This window comes from Mytilus californianus, unplaced genomic scaffold (genome assembly GCF_021869535.1).
Source record: "Mytilus californianus isolate M0D057914Y unplaced genomic scaffold, xbMytCali1.0.p SCAF_4, whole genome shotgun sequence".
Classification (NCBI taxonomy): Eukaryota; Metazoa; Mollusca; class Bivalvia; order Mytilida; family Mytilidae; genus Mytilus; species Mytilus californianus.
Genome location: NW_026262690.1, coordinates 72,902,846 through 72,927,492, shown reverse-complemented (window position 1 = coordinate 72,927,492; position 24,647 = coordinate 72,902,846). Strand labels below are relative to the sequence as shown.

At 31.5% G+C, this 24,647-nt stretch overlaps 1 long non-coding RNA gene across 1 annotated transcript; it reads left to right on the top strand.

Moving 5' to 3' along the window:
- LOC127738520 (uncharacterized) lies at positions 1 to 22,751 on the top strand. The gene is made up of 3 exons (XR_008000098.1): positions 1 to 148; positions 18,367 to 18,504; positions 21,286 to 22,751. It is a non-coding gene; the product is annotated as an uncharacterized LOC127738520 (long non-coding RNA).
- Positions 22,752 to 24,647: the final 1,896 nt, after the last annotated feature.

Below are 24,647 nucleotides of genomic sequence, written 5' to 3'. Positions count from 1 at the left end.
GTAGATCAGAATTTTACAAGTTACTTCTTTCGAGTAAAGTTGTCATTTGAAGTAGAAGGTTGTAGAGAGAACATAACCATCGTGTGTCAAGATGCGTCCAACAATAGCATAAATCTGCCAAACATTACCCCGATAAAACAGTGTTTAGGTTTGTATTATACATTTTTTTTACTGTATGTATACCTTTTTGATAAGCTTAATTTATATCTATGCAATATTTACTAATCAATGTTATATAACTATGTTTTGTCGGTTGAGGCATTAAATTTACTAGCATCTTTTTCATACACTTGGGTCGAGTAAGACTGTGACAAGTCCTGCCTACCTGAGGTATAGAGTCAAGATCTCAAAAACTATCATAACACTATCATATGTGCATGTGCTTGATCAAAGGCGGGCAACTATTCAGTTGTTTTCTTTCATATATCATAATGATTTCTTTCTTTTGAGAAATCTTTTTTTTTTTATGGCAGATCTTTGATATTCTCTGTATTTATTCACTGTTTCTTATCGTCTTGGGCGATTAAGAGCTAAGCATACAAAATAACATAAATGTAGTACTATATAGATATCTTTCTTATTTAACACCGTATGTTGTGGTAAGGTCATTTTAAGGGGAACCACATGTGGTAGATCAATGATATTTGGAATGCAGCTGTGTAAGCATTGGCACATCTCATTTCAATGAATGAAGATGATTTTGCCCCGGTTCTTTAGTCATTGTCTATTGACTTTTAAACTTTTGAATAGATTACATATTAACGTTTGTGATTAGGTTAGTTTAAGGGGAACCACTTATGACGAATCAATGATATTTCAAGTTAGTATACAGATGTATTAGCATTGACACATCTCATTTCCATTGAGATTATTAGGCACTGCCCCTCAGTCATGGTCTATAGATTTTGAAACTTTTGCATAGTTTACATGTTAATGGTTTTGATTTGATAAATTTGAGAGGAACCACTAATGATATGTAAATGATATTGGTATGCAGTTGTATATACATTGGAACATCTCATTTCTGTGATCACTTTTTGTTTGTGTTGCCTCAGTCATGGTCTATTGACTAAATGACAATTTCATAGCTCAAATGTTAAAGTTGTGATTTAGTAAGTTTGAGGGAAACCAGCAATGGTAAGTTTGATGTTTGGTATAGAGTTGGGATAAGCTTTAGCACATCTCATTGTTATGGAGATTATTTATTGCCCCTTCAGTCATTGTCCATTGACTTTGAAACTTTTGCATAGTTTACATGTTAAAGTATGCGATTAGGCCAAAGGGGAACCACTTATGATAGATCAATGATATTTAGTATTGTAACGTGTAACGGGCGATCATTTGGTCCGTATCCGAATAAATCGAGATTTCAAGTGCTAAACCCAAAATAATACCACAACCAGTTGTCTTATGTAAATCTATTAACGTATCCTAAAATGAACACACAATGCAAATATATCAAAGAGCAAGGTGAAGTACCTGATTCACAATGCATAAACACAATGTATCCTAACAGAATATATATACACAATGTCACAATGCAATCACTATGCAACATGTATCAGGCCTAATTATTCAAATTGTCATGAGCAGATACCTATGCAACATGCATCTGGTAAGTATCACACAAAACGTATGAACACAATTACACATATATACAATATCTATTTACAAGTTCACCAATTTATAACCACAATAACACAACGACACAATATTGAAGACTTGCACAAATCCTTCGATGTATATATATATATATATCATATTTATATGATCCATCGCCTCGTAAGATTTATCGTTGGCTATTATTTAGACATTTTATATATATATGTTAGACTCAGATCGACGTGCAGTCTCTAATCGACGTCCAAATCTGACGTCAAATTCTCAAATCGACGTCCAATATTTTGATCCTCTAATCGACTTCCAATGTGAAGTCATGTATTTTCAAAACGACGTCCGATTGATTGTAGTCTTCTCTAATCGATGTCCAATATCAATAAATAATAAATTACTGCACGTATACATGTACATGTATAAGACGTTGATTGATTTTGAAACATTCAAATACGAAATAAAAGATGAATTTGGGTACGATTTGTAGGGTTCTTATAACAACTCAATTTTCAAACAGTTATAGATATTTACCATAGAGAATTTTCAACCCTGATAGAAGTTAATCTAATCGATCTACGTTGCCGTATGTCATTAATATTCATATTAAAATATAAATAAAAATAAAAGGACTAACATCGATAAATGACAACACGACAAACACCAACATCTTATAACATATACATGTATATTAATATTTATATTGATAGAAACTAATCCAATCGATCTACGTTGTCGAATGTCATTCATATCCATATTGATAAATGACATGTGAGTATACGTCAATAAGAAAACAACCCAACGACAAAGAAAACCAAACGACATATAGAGGGCAACATTCAGTTTTCAACAATGGACAAAATAAAGAAGAACAGCCAACGGTTTTGAGAGTATTAGAATTCAGACGTCGATTAGAGAAGCCAAAAAATTGGACGTCGATTAGAGCCTAGAGGGGCATAAAATTGGCCATCGATTTGTAATCTTATTTTATTGTGACGTCAGATTTGGACGTCTATTTGAGGAACGGACGTCGATTAGAGACCGGACGTCGATCTGAGTCTTACATATATATATATATACAAAAGCTTACATATATATATATATATATATATATATATATATATATATATATATATATATAATATACTTTTTCTTCACTTTTTTGGTCTTTTGGAAAATGTTGTTTGTGCTGTATTTAGACCCCTCTAACAAGAAATTTGTTTTGCATGCACATGTATAAAATTTGCGGTTTTTATCCAACGCAATCATAGGTTTGAACGTTGTTTTCAATTTAGGCTTGTTTATTTTTTTTCGTTTGGGTTTGTATTATATTTTTCTTCGGGTTTATATGATCCGTTCACCCTATTTCTAATATTTCGACTCTTCAAAATTCAAGAGTCTATCCTAAATTGAGGTAAATTATATGGCCTTCCAAATACCGTTTCAATCCCTAATATCACTGAAGAGACATTAATTGTCGAAATCCGATATATATATATAAAAAGACAGCTCAACTCACGCACTAATTATCACAGTGAGTTCGAACGAAATGAATATTTTCCAAACTGGTAAGGTTAAACACAGTGCACTTTCACTAATACACTCCTAGGAAGAATTCACCTTTCCATAATATGACAACTTACAACACTAGCAAGTATACACCTGGTACTTTCACTGTAAAATAACTTATTATATAAGTTTCACTATGTATCACAATCACTATTTTAGATATATACTTATAAATCCGAACACTATTTTTATCCTTTGGAATTACTGAAGTCACTCTACCTACCAGTTGGAATATTATCCGTGAAAAATGAAAACCACACGTTATAAATTTCATGCGTCTGAAGCGCTTTTCTGGATTTACCTTCATTAGGAACGCTTAAAGCCGAATATTTTTTCACTCATCTCTCATCAACAGGTAACACAAAATTGACAGAGTTTGATGAGGGTGGTTTTTAACGACCTTGAATACCCATGAGGGATAATAAGTTTGACTGTCTTAAGCTGGTTTATATACTACAGACTGGATCAGTCCATTATACTTAAATGGGGTCACCGTGGTAAAGTAAAATCGAGCAAATACCAACTTTAGGGATGTTTTCATGTAACCGATGGTAACCATGGAAAAACTTATATACATATAGCTACACAAACAATGTAAATGACAACTGGTATTTCTCAGCATGATATTTGAACTAAGACTGATTTCCGTTACAGTATGCAGTTGTATTAGCATTGGCATATCTTATATCTCAGAAACTGTTCGGTCCTGTTTCTTCAGTCGTAGTTCATTGACTTTGAGTGTTTTGCATAATTGACATTAAAGTATTGCGCGCATTGCATTTGTGCCAATTATAGAAAAAATGCAGTATTTCATTTGGGTAACAGGGATGTATTTCAATCGCGATTAAAATGAATACTGCTTCTGTGCTAATTTACGATTACAATATAACGGAAACGTGTTAGTATAAGTTGTATCCTGAATACGAGAAATGTTGTACAGTCTCCCCCAATTGTGTAAGTAAGTGAGTTCATACTGATTTCTTATACAAACTTGAGAGTTCACATGTTCGGGGTGATAAAATGGACGTAAATCACGAGGAGACAAATATAGGAGGAAATACGTCTGTGTTTTTTTAAGAACTCATCTGTAGGATATCTAATGTATAGAAAAACGTATAGATGTACCCAAAAATTAGCAAAGCCAGAATCACAACAGATGTGGACAGCAAAATCATTATAAAACATTGAATGATACTGCAAACCCTAGTTTAGATCTGCAAAAGTACAATCTCAGCATTTGAAAAAAACTAATCATTGTTTAAAGTTTTCATTTTGGTTTCTTAATAAATATGATATATGATGAATATGTTATATTAATATGATATCAAAACTGTAATGTAATTATTATTAAAAGTCTCTTTTCGATATAGATCTATTATTTATCTATTTACCTGTATTATTGGCGTAAGTGAAATGTATTTTGCTATTTTAATTCTAACGTTTGCATTTTACTATCACAATAAAATAAAAGCGAGAACATATCTCTGTGTCAAAATTTTATTTTGGTTTGTAATGTCGTTGGTAATCAGTCTCATTTGAATATATTATTAGCAACACATATTCTATTATTGACAACATTGATCATCACATTGCAATTGCTGAAGATGTTCGCCTAATTTATTGCTATATAAACATCCTGATATTGAAATAAAACCGATTCAAGATATTCCTCACCAATTGCAACTTAATTCATCAATCTCAGTGGTTGACATGGTATATTTATGGAAAACTTGCTAAAGTGACTCAGATAATACACCATCCTAAGCCGAAATTATTTAAATAGTTGTCGTTTACTACATGTTTTACAAAAAGTGTAAAAAAAGACCAAAGAATATAAACTGACAACGTTAGCTAAACTCACATTGCGTAAGCTAAGTTTAAAATATAATACAGTTATTTCCGCTCAGTTATATAAATCCGATCGAAACTCGACAAAGCATCGCATTGACATGTTTTTTTGTCTTGTACAAATACATTTTATACTTTGAGACAATATATGGTTATTCTATATTTATATTGATATACATGTACATGGATATACATGTGACATGGATCAATATTCCTTATTAAAAATGGAAGAAAATTATACTGTTCTGTCGTGTTTACAGGGTTAACCAATAGATAAAACTGTATAAAATGTTGATATTTATAAATATACCTATCTCAGAAATTATTTGGTTGTGTTCCTTCAGTCATGTTTCATTGAATTTGATCATTTGCATAATTTACACGTTAAAGTTTTGCTGATTTAATTTCAAAATTTGCATTTTACTATCAAAATTATATGCTGGCGAGACATTTTATTTTCGTTTATAATGTCGTTGGTTATCAGTCTCATTTGAACATATTTGCAACACATATTCTTTTATTAACAACATTGCTCATCACATTTCAACTACTGAAGAAGTTTCCAAATTGATTGTTAAAAACATCCGAATACTTTATTGAAATAAAACTGATAACAGACATTCCTCACCAAACAGAAACTAAATTCATCAATTTCAGAGGTTTAAATGTGTTTTTTTATGCTTATCCAATTTTGTCAATATAACGGAACTATTAACAACTGTCATACAAGTGGGAGGTTTAGCTAGCAATAAACCCAGATTTTTAGCTCACCTGGCCCATAGGACCAAGTGATCTTTTCTCATCACTTAGCGTCCGTCGTCCGTCGTTGTCTGTTCATTTTTACAAAAAATCTTCTCCTCTAAAACTACTGGACCAAATCTAACCAAACTTGAACACAAGTGTCATAAAGGTATATAGTTTTAAAAATGTGTCCGATGACCCCGCCTGTCAACCAACATGGCCGACATTGCTAAAAATAGAACATAGGGGTAAAATGCAAGTTTTGTCTATTATCTTGAAAATCGCTAAGAAGGGAGAAAATTTGACGGGGCAAATATGTTAGGAATGATGAGATCTATATATTGTCTGTTTACATCAAAACTGTCAGACGACTTCTTAAAGGAGTCAATAAATCGAAAAATAATACATTTATCTCTTTTATTATATGAAATATTATTGATTTAATTACTTAAAAAAAGGTGAACATTTGTATAGAAAGAACATAAAACCGGCGAAAATTTTTCTTAAATTTTTCTTAAAATCATCAAATCTCTAATTTCTAATACATGGATTTTTCTTAAAAAACTATATGTTGGTGATACAGAAATTTCCGTTTTAATGATGTATTCACCCATATTGAAAGAGTTTAATCAGTAAAATTTCAGATAATAAAAGAGATAAATGCATTATTTTTTTCGATTTTCAGATTTAGTTTAACGTTTCAAAGTTTATGAAAAATCTGTAACATAGCCATTTACTGTAACTTGACCTTAAATGACAAATTTTACTAATTTTTGGCGTGTTTGTCTCATAACTTAAAAACCATTATAGAGAAGGATGGAAACTTAAATAAGTAAAATTGATCACAATTCAAGATCTACAAATAGTTTGTGTGGATGAAATGTCTTTGTTGGAGTTATTGCCCTTTAATGACGATTTTTACCATTGTTTTGCTTTTGTATCTAATTTTTTAAAAACAATAATAGATAGATGGAAACTTATCAAGCAAAAATTATCAGCAAGACAAGATCTACAAGTAAGTATAATGGTCGAAATTGTTCGACGACTCCTTATTGGAGTTATAGTCCTTTAATTTTTACCGTTTTGTTTTCGTTTTTGCTGAATATCTTAAAAAATGTAATAACATAGATAGATATAAACTATAATAAGCAAACACGATCAGCAAGACAAGATCTACAAAGAAGCCTTATGGCAGCAATCGTCAGTCGACTACTTATTGCAACAATGGACCTTTAATGACGATTTTTACACAATTGTTTGCTATTTAGCCGAATATCTTAAACACTATATATAAAACCCAGCAAACACAAAAATGTTTTTAAAATAAAATGTTATTTCAAATGTCATGAAAATATCACTCGCAAAATATTTTCAAATATATTTCCTAAAATATTGGCATGATATCATTAAAATATTGTCAAGAAATATCATGATAAAGTGAAAATCAATGGTGTATAAAACATTTTGATAATCTTTTCACAAATATTTTTTTTCAAAATAATTTCAAAACATTTGAAAAACATTATGAACATCAAATAATGTCATAAAAATGTTTTCGGGATATTTTCTTTCAAGTGCCTGCAAAATGTCTTCAAAATGTTTTTAGAAGATGTTTTTGATGGATATCTATTACATATTAAAAAAAAAGGTTTCTGTACTTTAAATTGAGATTCCAGATTTTTAATATTACAAATAAGTGATTCATTCTGTATACAAACAAGAATAAGTCAGTTGTTTTGCCAAGCATGTGACAATTCACAATTTAAAGTATCGGAAAACAGGAAATATATACAGATGTTGACACACCCAAAATTGCACACAACTCATCATGGTTTAGCCGCTAACCAAATATGAAGTCATTCTGTTCAGCAGCATTACCAATAGAAGTCATGAAAAATTTGTGTTCTTTCACATATTGAAATATCAGCAAACAGGAAACAGGTATATGACATGAAGTGCTCACACATTAAAGTTCATCACTATCAAGCAGCTCTCCAAATATGAACTCATCCTGTTGAGTAGTTTTTAGGCAGTTAAGCTGCCTTATGCTAGCACCCTAGATTTGTGTTCTTCCTAACGAATGCTGAAAAAAGTGCCATTGTTGTAATCTAGCAGGCTAATATGTTATTTATAACTAATTGGACATTTTTTTCATTCTTTTAATTCTGGAATACAAAAAATATGACCAGAATAACCTAAAATGATCGTCGAACGACGCATAATATTTGAAGTTGCACATAGGAAATAGTGCTCAATAGAAATCCGTACGTAGTTTATTATCCCCTGTGCTTTTGGCTAAGATGGCAAAGAACAATTGTATGAAATATTTCATCGCCGAAAATCTGTAATTACAAGTCGTTTATATTTCCCAAATGGCAAAATGCGCAGGAATATTGTTCATGTACACCAAATCTCTATGATAGAGGGAATAAAGTTATATATAGTACACATGTAGTCTAAGTTGGCGGTAATTTTAACTTACACGAAACGTAAGTTCGTTTGATTCTGATGATATAAAGTCCGATTAAACGAAAGTACTCTTAATCATGATATTCTTTTAGTTTAAGAAGATTGTGATTATTTAATTGATTTCAATTAAATGTATGCACATTTAAATTCCTTTCTTTTATTAAATTATTCCGTTTATCACTAAACTTGTCGTTATTGTATGAATGAAAAACCGGAAATCGACGTAATCAATGTCGACCAATCAGGTCGATGTTTTAAGAAATGCGGAATAACTCGTCCCAGAGACAAGTCGGACCGAGTCCACTCGGACCGTCTAAGAAAACAACTCGGACCCCTTGTCAGATTAACTAAGGGTTTCATAAAATGTAAGACTAACATGTCTAGCGGAGCCATCAATCTTTCGTTTGTGCATTGGGAACTATTTAGGGGTATTTTGAGGGGCCTAAAGAAGGGAGGGGTTTACTGTAGAACCCTATGGGATTTTATTTTCAAATGACTATTTATACTCGAAAACAGTAAGTGATAGACACGCGTGGTCTTCAGTAATGAGAACAGGACAATGAAACAAATCAAATAAAATATAGGGTAAGTCCCTGGGGGTCATCCCACCCCCCTTCAATTTGAAAATGTTCTTTTATCTTGTAAACGGTCGCGATCCCCACCCCTAAACCATATATATTAATGTATGGGACAATATAACAAATCAAATGAAATACAGGGGAGTCCCTGGGGTCACCCCATCCCCTATTGTTTGAGAACTTGTAAACGGTTGAAATCCCCACTCCTAAACCATATATATTCATGTATGGGACAATATAACAAATCAAATGAAATATTGGGGGAGTCCCTGGGGTCACCCCACCCCCTCCTGTTTGAGAACTTGGAAACGGTCGAGATCCCCACCCCTAAACCATATATATTAATATATGGGACAATATAACAAATCAAATGAAATAAAGGGGGAGTCCCTGGGGTCACCCCACCCCTCTTGTTTGAGAACTTGGAAACGGTCGAGATCCCCACCCCTAAACCATATATATTAATGTATGGGACAATATAACAAATCAAATGAAATATAGGGGGAGTCCTTGGGGTCACCCCACCCCCTATTGTTTGAGAACTTGGAAACGGTCGAGATCCCCACCCCTAAACCATATATATTAATGTATGGGACAATATAACAAATCAAATGAAATATAGGGGGAGTCCCTGGGGTCAACCAACCCCCTCCTGTTTGAGAACTTGTAAACGGTCCCCACTCCTAAACCATATTTATTCCTGTTTGTCATTTCAAAATAATTTGAATGATATACAGGGTCAATCTCCTAGGCGTCACATTATGTGACATATGCATATCACTTTACTAGACCAAACCAATGTGTACTGGACTTTGCCCAATGTCAGGCGACCATGGGAATGACGAATTATGGGAGCTTTGTTGGGGAGACTTCGTAACAGCATCCTGTTACAATTATTTCTTGTTTATTATAAAATTTTATTGATGCAAAAAAATGAGTCTAGGTAAATTGAATTTACTTTAATTATTTTTTGCATTATTTCTGGGCCTATAAAAATTTTCATTTATGGCTCATTTTAAAGAAAACATATAAATCTTTCAAGCAGTGTAAAGCCCAAGAATGTTTGACCAATTGTTTTATTTGACCGGAGAACCTGAGATCACCCCCAGTTTTTGGTGGGGTTCGTGTTGCTTAGTCTTCAGTTTTCTATGTTGTGTCATCTGTACTATTATTTGTCTGTTTGTCTTTTTATTTTTGGTCATGGCGTTGTCAGTTTGTTTTCGATCTATGAGTTTGACTGTCCCTCTGGTATCTTTCGTCCCTCTTTTGTAATCACCTGTCATTTTATTCCAAACTTGGTATGGAGTGATATCACGGACTTGGGGTGAAGGTGGGGGTCATTTACATTTACTATGGTCAGGGCAGTCAGACCTCACCTTTGATCCCTGTAGTAGTAAACATTTGTCTGATTTGTGTCTCATAACTTTTGTACTGTAGAACCCAAACTCAGTGTTCCTTCCAGGGAAGCAAGTCCATTCATACAATTACGTCAACTTGTACCACTAAAAGTCAACTGGTACCAACGTTGACTACCAACTAGAACACCTGCAATCATTGCGATCTTGTACCACTGCAGACTCACCATTAAAAATATACATTGATATATGCGTTGCTTTAGAAAACCTTGATAAAATATTAATTAATTTGCCTTAATAATCAATTCATTAAATAAACATAAATGTACAATATACGAATATTTAATGTTTGTTCTTTCAAATCTGAAAAAAAATTTGAAGCAACACTGCCACAGTTTTCATAATTACGTTTGCCTTGGTTTTTGGTTAACTGCCTGCAGCGCTTACAGTGCTTTGATTTGGAACAGGGTAATGAAAATATTTGTTTGACAAAGACAGATAGACAGACAGACATTGCAATAAAACCTACATTCCTACAGGGAGGGTATAAAGGTTAGTTTTCACTCAACCTTTATCACTTATCCAATACACTTGTCGTCATTCGTCCTAAACATGCATGGAATATTTGCCACTGGACGTTAGGCAATCATCAATCAATCAACAATAAACATTTCATAGTTGAGGTTACATTGACTAAAGCTTGTGTCTCAAATTGAGATTTTTCAAAATAACTCCTCTATCTAAACAAAAAATATCACACTTTCTTATCCGATTACATCAGAAGTCAATAATTGGCTCAAGAGATAAAGAGCAAAAGAATGTTTTTCATTCATTATTTGATTTATTTAAGAATACAGTTGAAAGTCAATCAGTTGTCTTATTCAGAATCACTTGGAATGTCTGGTAGTGTATTAGATCTTTTTCTTTTTGTGCCATGCTTCTGCCAAAAAAAAAAATTAATACAATATATTAATTTTACATGTATATAAACTTCTTGAACATTCCTTTTTTAGGGAACGAATCAAGACGTGTGACGGACATAGACACCCCCCTCCTTAAAAGTTTTTAAACAATAAACCAGTAGTCTCAAAATGAGGATATTGACAAATTCTAATTAGATATCAATTTTATCATTTAAACAATATATGAAGCATTTAACAGGATCAAATATAAAATAGAGGAAAAGAACCTTTTTCATTCAATCAATATTAATGGGCTTAATTGCCTTACATAAAAGCTGAACTGTGTCTTGTTACATTGTATAAGGAAAAATACATTTAAAAAAATTAGTACTACAGACGTCTACGGTCATGAGCCTGTTATATATTCATTTATTGTTGCTGTTTGTTTCTGTAATATTTTTTCGTTTATTCTTTTATATAAATCAGGCTGTTGGTTTCCTTGTTTTTCATTTTATCATGTAGGGATTTTTTAAAGCCTGCTACATATATACATGTTATTGTCTTTTCTTATCGTTAAATGCCGTAGGGTGACATATTTAACTTGTTATTTGTAACATAGGACATAAGATACAGTAAGAGGGGCAAATAATAACTTATCCAAGTTTTACGCATTGTTTTTGTGATGTTGCTAATAATATAATTAAAATTTCCAGAAAAACAGACAGACATCATCAAATCAGTTGTATTTGTATTCTCAAAGGAAAACAAAGATGTTGTTTATGAAAGCACATACAATCTACTGTAGGACTAAAAGCTCAATTTAAATAAACAACTTGTTTCTATTTTGTCACCAAAAATAATTTATTTAAAAATCCAGAGATCTTTTCTGTATCGTATGCCCTTAATCATTAAGTTAATGTATTGTTTATGCTAAAATTTGAATTAAATATAAAATGTCAGTAATACTGAATGAAAATCTTACTTCAATTAAAATTTTCCCTCCTGGTTGGTTTGGGGCATTCCTAAGTACAAATGTACCTGTGCCACTTCCAAATTGTAAACCTGCATACTGAACTAGTCTTTTGTGTCTTTACTAATAGCTCCTGTTAAAAATAAAAAGATAATTACATTTTTTGTATGGATATAATTTTAAGCAAACAGTTTATATTAACTTTCTTGAACCTCAAGTTATTTTGTCATCAAAAATTTTTTTTTTTTTATTATTGAAAACAAATCTTTTTGTGTCAAACATTGAGAACAATTTAATCTAAATTTACTGCATTGCTAATAAATCCTTAAATATGTAGATCGATTTTACTAAATTATTTTTTTCAAATAATGCACATGGAGCTGGCATGTCAGTAACTGCTAGCAGTCCTTTGTTAATTTATGTGTCATTGTCATTTTTCTTAGTTTCTTCTGATACCTATTCTGACTTCGACTTCTTTTAAACTGAGTTTTACTGTGCGTATTGCTGTGTGTTTGTTTATTCTTCATTGGTTAGAGGTATAGGGGGAGGGTTGAGACTTCACAAAACATGTTTAACCCCGCCACATTTTTGCGCCTGTCCCAAGTCAGGAGCCTCTGTCTGGCCTTTGTTAGTCTTGTATGTTTTTTTAATTTTAGTTCATTCATATGTTTCGGAGTTTAGTGTGACGTCCATTTTCACTGAACTAGTACACATTTTTATTTAGGTGCCACCTGAAGCCCGCCTCCGGGTGCTATTTTTTTCTCGCTGTGTTGAAGACCCATTGGTGGCCTTGTGCTGTTTTCTGCTCTTTGGTCGGGTTGTTGTCTCTTTGACACATTCCCCATTTCCATTCTCAATTTTACAGTAAAACAATTTTCGTTTAATCTATTTTGTTCTTATTTTTTTAAATTTAAATATTACATTAGTTGCAATGAATTACCATGATTTCTCAGTGAAATGAAAACCGATTATTTCACATGTGAAATAAATCTGATTATTTCACACCTCTGACCTCATACAACTATGGGTGTTGTCATCCAAGACAATTGAGAATTTATTTTCTACTTTATTCCAATAAAAGGTCCATGGTCAATGCAATGAAAAGAATAAATAGTCCAAGAATTAAAATATCAAAACATATTCAACTCGTATCCAAATAACACTCATATTAAATTAACTCATGCGTTACCTGAATTCGTGAATTGATGTGTTGTACGGTCACTTAGCTTGTTGACTATTTTTCTATATTTTCATTCTTTGATTAGTTACTCTACAATTATTTTTTTTAATTTCTGCCTGGGCAGCAACAAAAAATGGGTGGTGCCATGATCATGATGATAAAAAATAGCTTTAATTTCCAACTTAACCAAAAGGCTGTTTTATGTCTATAGGAAAACTACAATATGAAATTGGACTGAAATAACTCACACTTAACAGAATATTGCTCAAACGGAATGGCTCAATTTGTATAAGGCCAAAGCATCTCGAAAACAACTTCACACTGAATTTTATGCTATCAACAAATTAAAATGTAGTATGGACACGTTGGATCCTCTCATACTTGTAATAGACTTTTTCTTATAATTGACTTTTGACTCGAGAGTTTGTAATTTTTCGACAGATTACCCACTATGTGGTAGGACATTCTGTTACTGTAAATGTAAGAGCAACTAAAAAAAGCAAAATCAAGGTTACAATCCGTACAATATGGGGAAAAATAACTGTTTTCTGATGATTTTGTTGTGTAAAGAAAACACAAAACAGTTAAATTCATCTGATGCTTTGTGTTAATGTTACTTGTTTTTGTGCCATAGACCGATCTATTGAGTCAGGCCTTTTTCAACTTATTTTTACCGTTTCTTATGTTGTGCTGTTAGTGTTCAACCACTGTCCTGGAGAGGGTAAAGAACTCAAAAAAATGTTTAAAACTGCCACATTCTTTATGTGCCTGTCCAAAGCCAGGAGCCAGTAGTTAAGTGGTTGTCGTTGGTTCATGTCTGTCATATATGTTTTTTCATAATAAATGTGAATTGTTATAAAAAATTTAGGCCGTTAGCTTTCTTGTTTCACAATTTGTATGTTGAGGCCTGTATAGCGGACTATTTGGTATGGGTTTTCTCATTGTTGAAGGCCGTACAGTGACATATAATTGCTTATATCCACTTCATTTGAACTTTGGTGGATAACCCGAATAATCCAGTCGTTATATTTCACTCACTTCGATCACTACAATGACCGTAAGGGGGCGCTGTAATTATTCGAGTTATCTGGTGGATAGCTGTCTCATTCGCAATCATACACAATCCACAGGCACTTGTTTCTATCCATGTGAAGATCCACTTTCAACGTATATTTGGAGCTCCTAAAAATACGTTGATAGTGAATCTTCACATGGATAGAAACAAGTGCCTGTGCACAATCCACATCTCCTTATTTTTACAACAATCCGAATCGTCTCGACACATTGATGTATGTAGATATTAGAACAGAGGCAGATTTAGTGTACCCAAAAGATGTAATGTCGATATCGGGAACCAGTTTGCGGAAATACAACTTGAAATTTAAAATTTGAAACAAAAGACAAAGAAAATCAACAAAGAGTACGAAAAAATTTGTTTGTTGCTTACATGGTAAGAATGAATAAACTCCTTAGATGAGACTTGTATATTTTTTTTTTGGTTTTTCAATCAAAATCGGAACCACCACCTTCTTCAGGTGAGCGATCAAGTTGTATTCCGCAAACTGGTTCCCGATATCCACATTACATCTTTTGGTCAAAACCAAAAACAGTCGACTTCGAATTCCGCACTAATTCCGGAAAGGAAAAGGTAACTTTTCCGAATGCATAACGATACAAATGGAAAGAAAGAGGACAGTTTCTTATATTTCATTGACAGTTTTCAATTCTAATTTTCTAGAATACACACGAACAATTGTTTATTAAAACATTCTCGCTTAAATGAAAGTTGACTCTTTTTGATTTTAATATTTGATAAAATGAAATCTGACTGAATGAATAAACTTAAATATTGATAACATTTACAATGTTTTAATATATAAACGAAAACAGCAACAAGCTAATCCCTTAAAACATTGTCTGTGGGATTTTGAACAAAGTTTAATCAAAATGTTATTTTTATATCTGAAAAATGTTAAAATTAAATATCAGTAAGAATATTTATTTAAGTGTATGTAAAAATATTTTATAGGAAACATTTAGCCCATATTTTTATGTTAAATGTAAAACGTTTTAAATTTACTTTATAAAACATTTTATGCAAATATCAAAACTATGTTTTCAGCAAAATAGTTTTAGCAGAATGTTTTTGGAATATCTGGAAATTGTTTACTTTATATGTTTCAACAATATAAAATACGTGATGAAGAAAATATTATTTTTTTTGATATCATAGAAATATTTGTGGTATATTTTAAAACAATATTTGAGAACATGAATAAAAAGTAAAATCACAAAAATACTGAACTCCGAGCAAAATTCAAAAAGGAAAGTCCCTAATCAAATGGCAAAATCAAAAACTCAAACATGTCAAACACATCAAACGAATGGATAACAACTGTCATATTCCTGACTTGGTACAGGCATTTTCTTATGTAGAAAATGGTGGATTGAACCTGGTTTTATAGCTAGCTAAACCTCTCACTTGTATGACAGTCGCATCAAATTCCATTATATTGACAACGATGCGTGAACAAAACATACAGACACAATAGGTAAAAATGTCAAATATAGGGGTACAGCAGTCAACATTGTGTTATCATCTTAATCACTATAAAAACAAACAAATGTAACAAAGAAGCACAAAAAGGCATACATCAAATTTAACATCCTCATTTTGCTTTTTTATTATACGATTTTATTTATCTATGTAAAATCCGGCCATAAAGGATGGAAGGTTTTAAGTACTGGCGTAGAATCGCGCGTTTGACGTCACACAGGTAGATATAAAATAATTTTGTCAAAAAAAACTAATACAGATATTAATAAACAATATAACTTGGATGTTGTAAAAACATTTTACTTAAATCTTAGAATTGAAACATTTCAATAACAACAAAATCAACATTTTTGTGATATTCAAATGGTATTTTATTGCAATGTTTTCTGAAAGACGTCCATATGACATTTAAAAAATGTTTTTAAAATGTTATGTGTTCATGGTGTTTGCTGGGAAGATAGATCAAAACTCAAATAAGCAAAACTGATTAGCAAGACAAGATCTACAAATAAGTCCACATGGTCAAAATCAATATACGACTTTTTATTGGAGTTTCTCTTTAATAATGTTTTTTTTTTTCATTTTTTGTGTTTTTGCCTTTTATCTTGAAAACTGTTATAGATAGGTAGGCACTTTAAATAGCAAAATTAATCAGATAAATAAGACCTTCAAATAAAATAACATAGCCGAAATCGTCAGTTGAAACCTAATTGGAGTTCTTGCTCTTAAGGATGTACACCTCTGAGGAGCCAAAAATTTCTAGAATTAAACTATTTTTCTTAACCTGATTTTTGGGTTTATATGACTGTAAAAAAATAATTGGTGAAGAAAAAATCATATGGTGGTGCACTTCTTTTTTTGCTACAGTCATTTGAAAGTACCCAATTTTGATGATTTTCCCATTTTTCATCAATATTTACCCATTTTTGAGCTATTATCATGAAAAAAATGACAGTTTCACAATTAAACTTTTTTTCATACTTTCCCTAAAGATGAAGTGGACCAATTTGAATAAATTTAACTTAAAAAAACTATGGGTAGGTGTTAATATAAGAAAGTTTTATAAAATTTTGTTGCTTTTTCGTGTCAAATTTACCATGTTGTCAATTTTGTAAATTTGGGATTTTTCTCTTTTTTAGAACAAATTGCATATTATTTCAACTTCTTTGTTATAAATGATTGAAAAAATACATATCTAAGAAATTTGAAAAGAAAAAAATGATATGGGATGTACATGTATCTGGTAAAATCATTTCTTGTACCCCTCACCCATTTTCTCAACTTTTTAGCTAATAAGACTGACTTGATTGATTATAAAATTTGAAAATTTTATTACTCAAAAACTACTTATTGTAAATACACAATTTTTTCACAGAGTTAAGTTTGATTATAATATTTTTTAAATTCATTGATATTTTCCACTTGTATCACATGTTTTGGAAATAATTCCAGAACGAGATTTTAACGAGACTGAAACGTCAGAAGAATACATCCTTAAGTGATAATCTATTCCTATTTTTTTCGTTTTTGCCCGTTATCCTAAAAACTATAAAAAAAAAACAAAAAAAAACAACAAAAAAATAGAAAAGACACTTTGAATAGTAATAAACTAAATTTAGTGGAAATCGTTGGTAGGAGTGATTGTCCATTATGACGATAAAGATAGGGAGAAACTGTAAACAGAAAAAAAAATGGTAAGCAATACGTACAAGATCAACAAGAATGAGATTGTTGTCATGAATTCTGTTCTAGTCTACAATGTTGGAGAGGGTCCATTGTTAGTGTAAATAATGTTTTATTGTGAAAAATATTAACATAAACATTATACTATGACAGTTATGTTAGAATTGGAAAACAGGGTTATTGTTGAAGATGTACTCCTTCTTCTATGGGTGAACAAGGCTTCAAAACTGAAGAATGCATGTTATAAATATACTTAGATCTAGGTGAACGACACAGGCTCTTAAGAGCCTCTATTTTTTTGGAAAATGTCTGGACCAAGTCAGGAATATGACAGGTGTTTTCTATGCTTTCCTTTGGTTGATTTAGTCGAGCGTTTGATTTTGTCATTTTTATGGACTTTCCTATTTTTGAAGTTTACCTTGGAGTTTGGTATTTGTATTATTAATAATACTATTTTGCCCTGTTTAAGCATCACCCGTTCTTTCAGTAATAAAACTTTAGTTCGTTCTCGGGTACGAAATGTGTGCTCGAAACACCAAATCCGATATTTTGATTGGTTGATTTATGAACTGGATCATAATACTCGAAAGTATTTTTGTACTTAACTAGCCCCAGTCTCGCTCCCTTTTTTTTTCTTTTAGTTCATGCGATTCCTTCAGTTTTTGTTTGTTACCTTGAATTGTATCTTATTAATAGATTTATTAAATTTAAACATCGGTAAACTACTATCGCCTTAATTTATTTAGATGTTAATAATTCTTAAAATTTTTAATCTTTTCTGCGAGTTGGTCCTAAAAAGAAGAATTTGTTGAAAACAGATTTTTAACAGAAAGATACAAAATGGTTTTGCAAGGATAATAATAATTATTTATTATTTATATCATTTGCTTTTCTTTATTTCAGTGTCACAAACAGAAAAAATGAGGGAAGTCAATTATGTAACAGTAGTGGTCATATCAGTTTCTTCGGTGCTAACATTCGCAATAATAGTGTGTATTATACTTGTTGTACGCTGTAAGAGATTAGCAAAGCCACAGATGTGTAAGTCTGAATATGCATAGTTTAGGCGTGTCGCACTAACGATTCACATTGAAGTTAAAATTAGAACATTGCAGTGTTCCTTGAAGATGTTGTCATCTCCTGTGTTATTTTGAAACTCCATATTTAAATACTGTCAGATTTCAAATATTTAGTTTTAAGCCTCACTGACAAGTAATAACTTTTCAAAATATGCATATGATGCATCAAATTTATTATAGTTTCAAATTGGCATCTGGTAAAATTTGTTCAATTACAACTCAGTCGATGCAACTACCGGTTGAATGCAAATCCGATGTCTAGCCAAGTAGCCGCATGTCAATTATACCACCTTCAGTATTGTTTGTTGAAAATATTTATTCAGACTACGTGAATATTTTGTTTAAATCTTCCTTATTTACATGTGTTTCTTAGTTGTTTGTAATGTCTTCTGTTGTGTTAATTGATCTTCAGTATTTGATATCAACCAGGTTTCGAATATTTGGTTTGGAGCACTGCTGACAAAATACATGTAACGTTCAGAATATACAAACGGTATATTGTATTCAACTTTATCAACTGGATATATTGTTAAAATATCATGATGTTGCATGTGATGTTCGGATTTGATAGCTTAATTAAAACCTTGGTTGCAATCTACAATGCAAATTTTGAAACCAAAAGGGGCCAATAATTATATTGAATTCATAGAAACAAAAGTTGTCTGAATCAGGGTGCTGCCAAAGTAAATTATGCCAAAAACTGTTATCATTATGAAAAGTTGAATTAAAATTGATGTTACAACACAAATGATGCTTAATTAAAAGGTTATTACTACGTTATTTGTATCATGTATATGAGCCACTCCATGCGAAAAGGTACAAAAAGTGTTTTTGATAAACTTTACAGGACACGTTGTTAAAATTCGTTAAAACATTTTTGAAAAACGATTTTATAATTAAAGATTGGTATTAATTTAATCATTCATAAAATGGTAAATTCTGTCCCGAATTTTTCAGTTAAAACAGAAAAAGACGTAGAAATATCGGAATTTCTGTACTTAGGCAAGTGTAAAATCATTTTTTACCCAGGAACAATGCTACAATGAGCTGAAATAAAATCATTTGCGACACCATAGAGACAAAGGTCAACGATTCTCATCATCTCTACCTATGCCTAAAGAAAGGAACAAAACAGTTAAACGTAAGGGAAAATACAAAAATGATACCATCTTGTGTTTTGGAAATTGAAATTTAAGTTAAGTTAATTAATATTATATAAATCAACTATCCCTGGACGGATTTGATCCGTTGCACTGATTTCTGCTTCGTAAGCGAGATTCTTATTCTCACTGCTACCCGAGTGAACATAATCAAGTGACAAGTTAAGACACTTAAACTATACACGAAAAACTGAATAAAAATGTGAAATTATTGAGCAAAATCTTTTAAAAAACAATGGGGAGGGGGTTAAAGCACTAAACGGTTTGTATAGCTAACAGCTTAATCGTATGAGGAAAAATAACGGTGTTTTATAGATCACAAGTCTGCTCCCAATAATTAAGGACACTTTCTAGAAATTGGCAAATTTTTCGTTTTTGTACCTTTTTGCATGGACTGGCTAATAATAATGGGATGTGTAAAAAAATTTATTAATAGTATTATTACAACGATTTCTTTGTGAAATCGTAGTAATTTGCCATGTGTGAAAAAAACACGTTAAAATATGTGTGCCAAATTAAGTCATGCGTGAACCTATACTCTTTTCTGTGTCATGCAACTTTGATCAATATATTTATGAAATACAGAAATATTATATGGAATAAACGCTACCAAGACAGGTGTTTAACAACTCTGTACAACAGTTGAAGATATGAAGATCTCAACATTAGTACTTCGTTAGTTCTTGAACAAAAGACTTATGTCGAAAACTCTTAATCATGCGGAAGTAGAAATTCTTGACTTTGAGTAAAAATAAAAAGCGCCTAAAAAACTAAAATCTACATACATCATCCAGTTCATTAAAGATAAAAAAAATAAAAAAAAAAAAAAAATTAGGCAAGCAAAAAAAAAAAACCGGACAAGATTCGTCATTTTTAGTTTTTAAACATTCCCCTTTTAATCGATCATCGTGATGACAGAAAGTACAAAGAAGTAAAATATTTTCAGAAAAAAAATCTTTTAACTTTATAATGTTGTTTTAAAAGATACAAGATATCAACGGGGTAGTAGAAAATCCACAATTGTATGCAATACCATAAGAATATGATAGAACGCTTAATGTTATAAGGGTATTAAGTTTGCTAAATATATCAATATTTTGCATGCAAATGTAACTACCATTTTATTATACATAGCAAAAAACATTTTTGGGAGTATATAGGAATTACCGTATCTGTCTTGTTTCTGTCTGTCTGTGATAATGATACACGGCAAAGGTCTAGAATATCCCGTTCATACATGTTAAAGAGGGGATATTATTGCAATACGTGGTGGTAGTCTTTCGTAAACATAACTCCTCCTAAATGGCTTATTAGATATTGATGAAACTGATGAACATTAGATGAGAATGTGTATGAAGGACTATAAGCCTGGTCAAATATGCTGAAAGGGAGATACTCACATTTGGGGGTGAAGGTATCATTGAGCGAGTTAACTCGCAGTTCTAGTTAGATTTTAATCCAACAAGTAAAATATACGAACTGCACAGAGTAACACTGTATGTGCAAGAAAAAACATTGTTAAACACATGATACTGATACTTAAGGTAAATTTCGCTTTTATAATCATTTGATTTTATTTTCAGTTGGTCGTGAAGGTCCTGATCTTCCAATGCTACAGAAATAATCAACGACATTCGTTTGTTTTTCTTTTTTAGAGAGAGAACGCTTATGTTATAAAACAATGTGTTCACTTTTTTGTAAAGTGGTTTATTCATAAATTATGGTAATCACACATGTTCCTATGAACGGCTTGTTTTTGCATAGGTGATATGGCATGAACATAATATCTTTTATCAGACAAATGTGCTTTTTCGGAGGCTGATATAGGCTTCCTTTGCTATTTCAATTTGATGGCCATTGTAGCACCAACGTAATAAATGCGTATACATCCTCTTCCAGTTATACAGCCATGTTCAAATTGTGAAACTTTGTACTTGAATTGAAATTAACACTGCTGTTGTTATAAAACAGTGCAGTTTAAAATTAAATTACTTAATCTTTTATTTTTAAACCGACCCTTGATGTTGTGTCAAAGATTCCGTTCGTTGTTTATCGTATTGTTTGTGTCATGGCGTTGTCAGTTTCTCTTATACTTACGAGGATTGAATGCCACCTTGGAATTATTTGCCTCTTTTCAACTGGATAGAAAATAAAACATGACGGAACCCAAATTGCACCGAGTATCCAAATTGCACCAATTTGTGCAAAAAAAGTAGCGGAAATCTTATCGGATCTCTAAACAATTCGCTTTTTATAATTTATAACGTCTTTCTACATAGCTAAACATACTTAAATATATGCAAAACGGTCACAATATATATCAACAGATGTAGTATCCAGTGAAAAAGTAAAATGTACGGAACCGTCGCACAAAAAGACAACTTTTAAAAATGAGCAATTTAAATTTTAAATTCACAGGCAACTATTTCTTACAAAACAGGTAATTAGGCACACCACGAATTCACATGTTCAACGAAGTACAAATTATCTAAAGACGTGAATGCAGATTTGGGCTAAAACACGAAATCAAATATCAACGAAAATAAATTTTCAATCTACGAAAATAAGTACCATCGAAAATAATATATGCGATTTAGGTACTCCTCATTGGAGAATCTTAGATTGTTTCGAGGTCGGTTCAAAGCCTTTTTCTATGATTCAGTATGAATTGAAATATTAAATTTGTGGAACTTCATAGTTAATTAGGATATATCTATGAAATAAACACATAATGGAAACTTGCGCCAACTTTTTGAATAAACATGACAAACGTAGGTGATAACATGTCAAAATAGGTGCAATTTGGTTACCGTCATGTTACAGGTTTCCGTATTTATTATTTTCCCCATTTTACTCTATTAAAAGTCGGTAAATATGATTCTTGAGCAAATTTTCAATAAAGAGACTTTACTTCATATTGACTTTTTTTCAAATAATTAATGGCACTGACTGAAATGATCTCCGTTTGCCTAGTAATCTTTTACAATATATTGTCATGAGTCGGTTATTACATTCAAATTCTAATAAAATTCCTTTGTATATATATATATATACATAGTTATATAAGTCTATCATCGATCATTTGTTTCTCAATTGTATTTTTTGTGAAAATAATTTTCATTAAACCATGGGTTAGGCATTTATATTCGATTATTTTATTCCGAGTGATATCGAAGGATAAAATACGAATATAAATGCCCCATTACTGTTGATTAGCCTCTGTTAGCAGTCACCATCCTATAGCTGTACGACTTTTGGATGATGAGTTTATCTGTGTTGATAATTTAGAAACTTATTAGCAGCTGGAATTTGAACGAGTGTTGATTCATGTTGCATTCTTGTTATTGACAGCTCCGTAGACTTACATACAAAACTGCTAATCTTTAAAATAATTTCCTCAAAAATGCTACAAAGGAATGTTTTTATGTATATAATACATTCAGTAATGACATGCTATGATTTCATGCAAAAGAGTGTATCAAGCCACGAAGAATAAAAATATGCAATCTCGAAGTCAAAACTTCATTTATTTCTAATTTCTTTTTGCAACGTTTCTAGTAAACATGATAACGTTCTTCCTTCCTGGTTTAATGACTCCAATATTTTACATTCAAATAGAAGTTTCATTTCAACATTAATTTAAAAAAAAAAAAGTTAACATGCAGTGCGGAAAAAAATTCTGTAAAATTTGGAATACATGTACTTTTATTTTATTTCATTTATGTTTGACATGCACGAGACACTGTAGTTGAATACGGGACTTGTACCTACAACCAATTCAACATTGTCAAGAAAATCACGAGAAAAATATTTTAAAAGGAAGAACCATATTCTACCTTGTATGCCAAATTATTGTTGTTTAACTGTAACATCTGTAAAAAGGCGACTTCAATTATATTTTTTATACACGTACCCTTTTTGGAATATTTAATTAAGTTTTTTTTTTGTATTTTGGCAAAAACTTAAGTTTTAGCGTGAACAATTTTTTAATTAGAGATGTTTTGCAATATTTGTGTAAAATATTTGTACATTATACATGAGGTTGTCAATTATTATAGAAAATACTGTCTATTTTGATATTATGTAATTTTTATAATTTTTATGTAAAATCAGAACTTTCATTAGATAAAAGTTACATTGTTTTCTTAGTCTTTGTTTTAATTCTTGGTGATTAGGTGTCACTGTGTAGCAAAATGTGTGTAAATACTTTTGACTTCTTAATGATTTTATGGTACTTTACAACTAGATTTGAATTGGGTCTTTATTGACCAGTGGTGGAGTGATATTGAATTGTCATTATCATTAATAAGGTTCTAAGAGGCTGTCAAAACTGGAATTTGAATGCTGTCGATTGCATTCTTAGGATGTTTTAACATTTTACAAAGTTGATTAATGATGTTGGAAAAGTATGAATTCAGTAGTATTTTCAAAATAGGCGTCAGAGTTCCAAAAACTCCTTAAAAAAGTAAGTAAAAAAGTGTTAAGTTTGTGAAAGGAGACAAATTCCTGTTGTTGAGTTGGATAACAAAAACAGAAATAAGGAGGAAACATGTCAGACCAAAGGCTGCCAAGACCAAAGAAATGAGTTTGATTAAGAACGCCTTAAAAATGTTGAAGGAAAATGTAGCCAAGGTAGATAACTCAAAAGTTATATCTATTCTGAGACCACAGCCTGGTGAACCCAGTTTATTTGGCAGTGGCGGATCCAGAGGGGGGCGTAGAGGGCGTACGCCCCCCTTTACTTGCCTTTTTTTTTATTAAGACTGTAAAATGATTATCATTACTGCGTTAGCCATAACCTCAATCTAGTACTATGCAAATTTTGCAATGTTCCTGAAATACAATTGATGTTAGATAGCTGGGGATATTTTTCAAGTATTCTAAACGGAGTCGATGTCTCGAAAAGGCCGTAGACGAGATAAATTCAAAAAGGAATGCGCAAAAC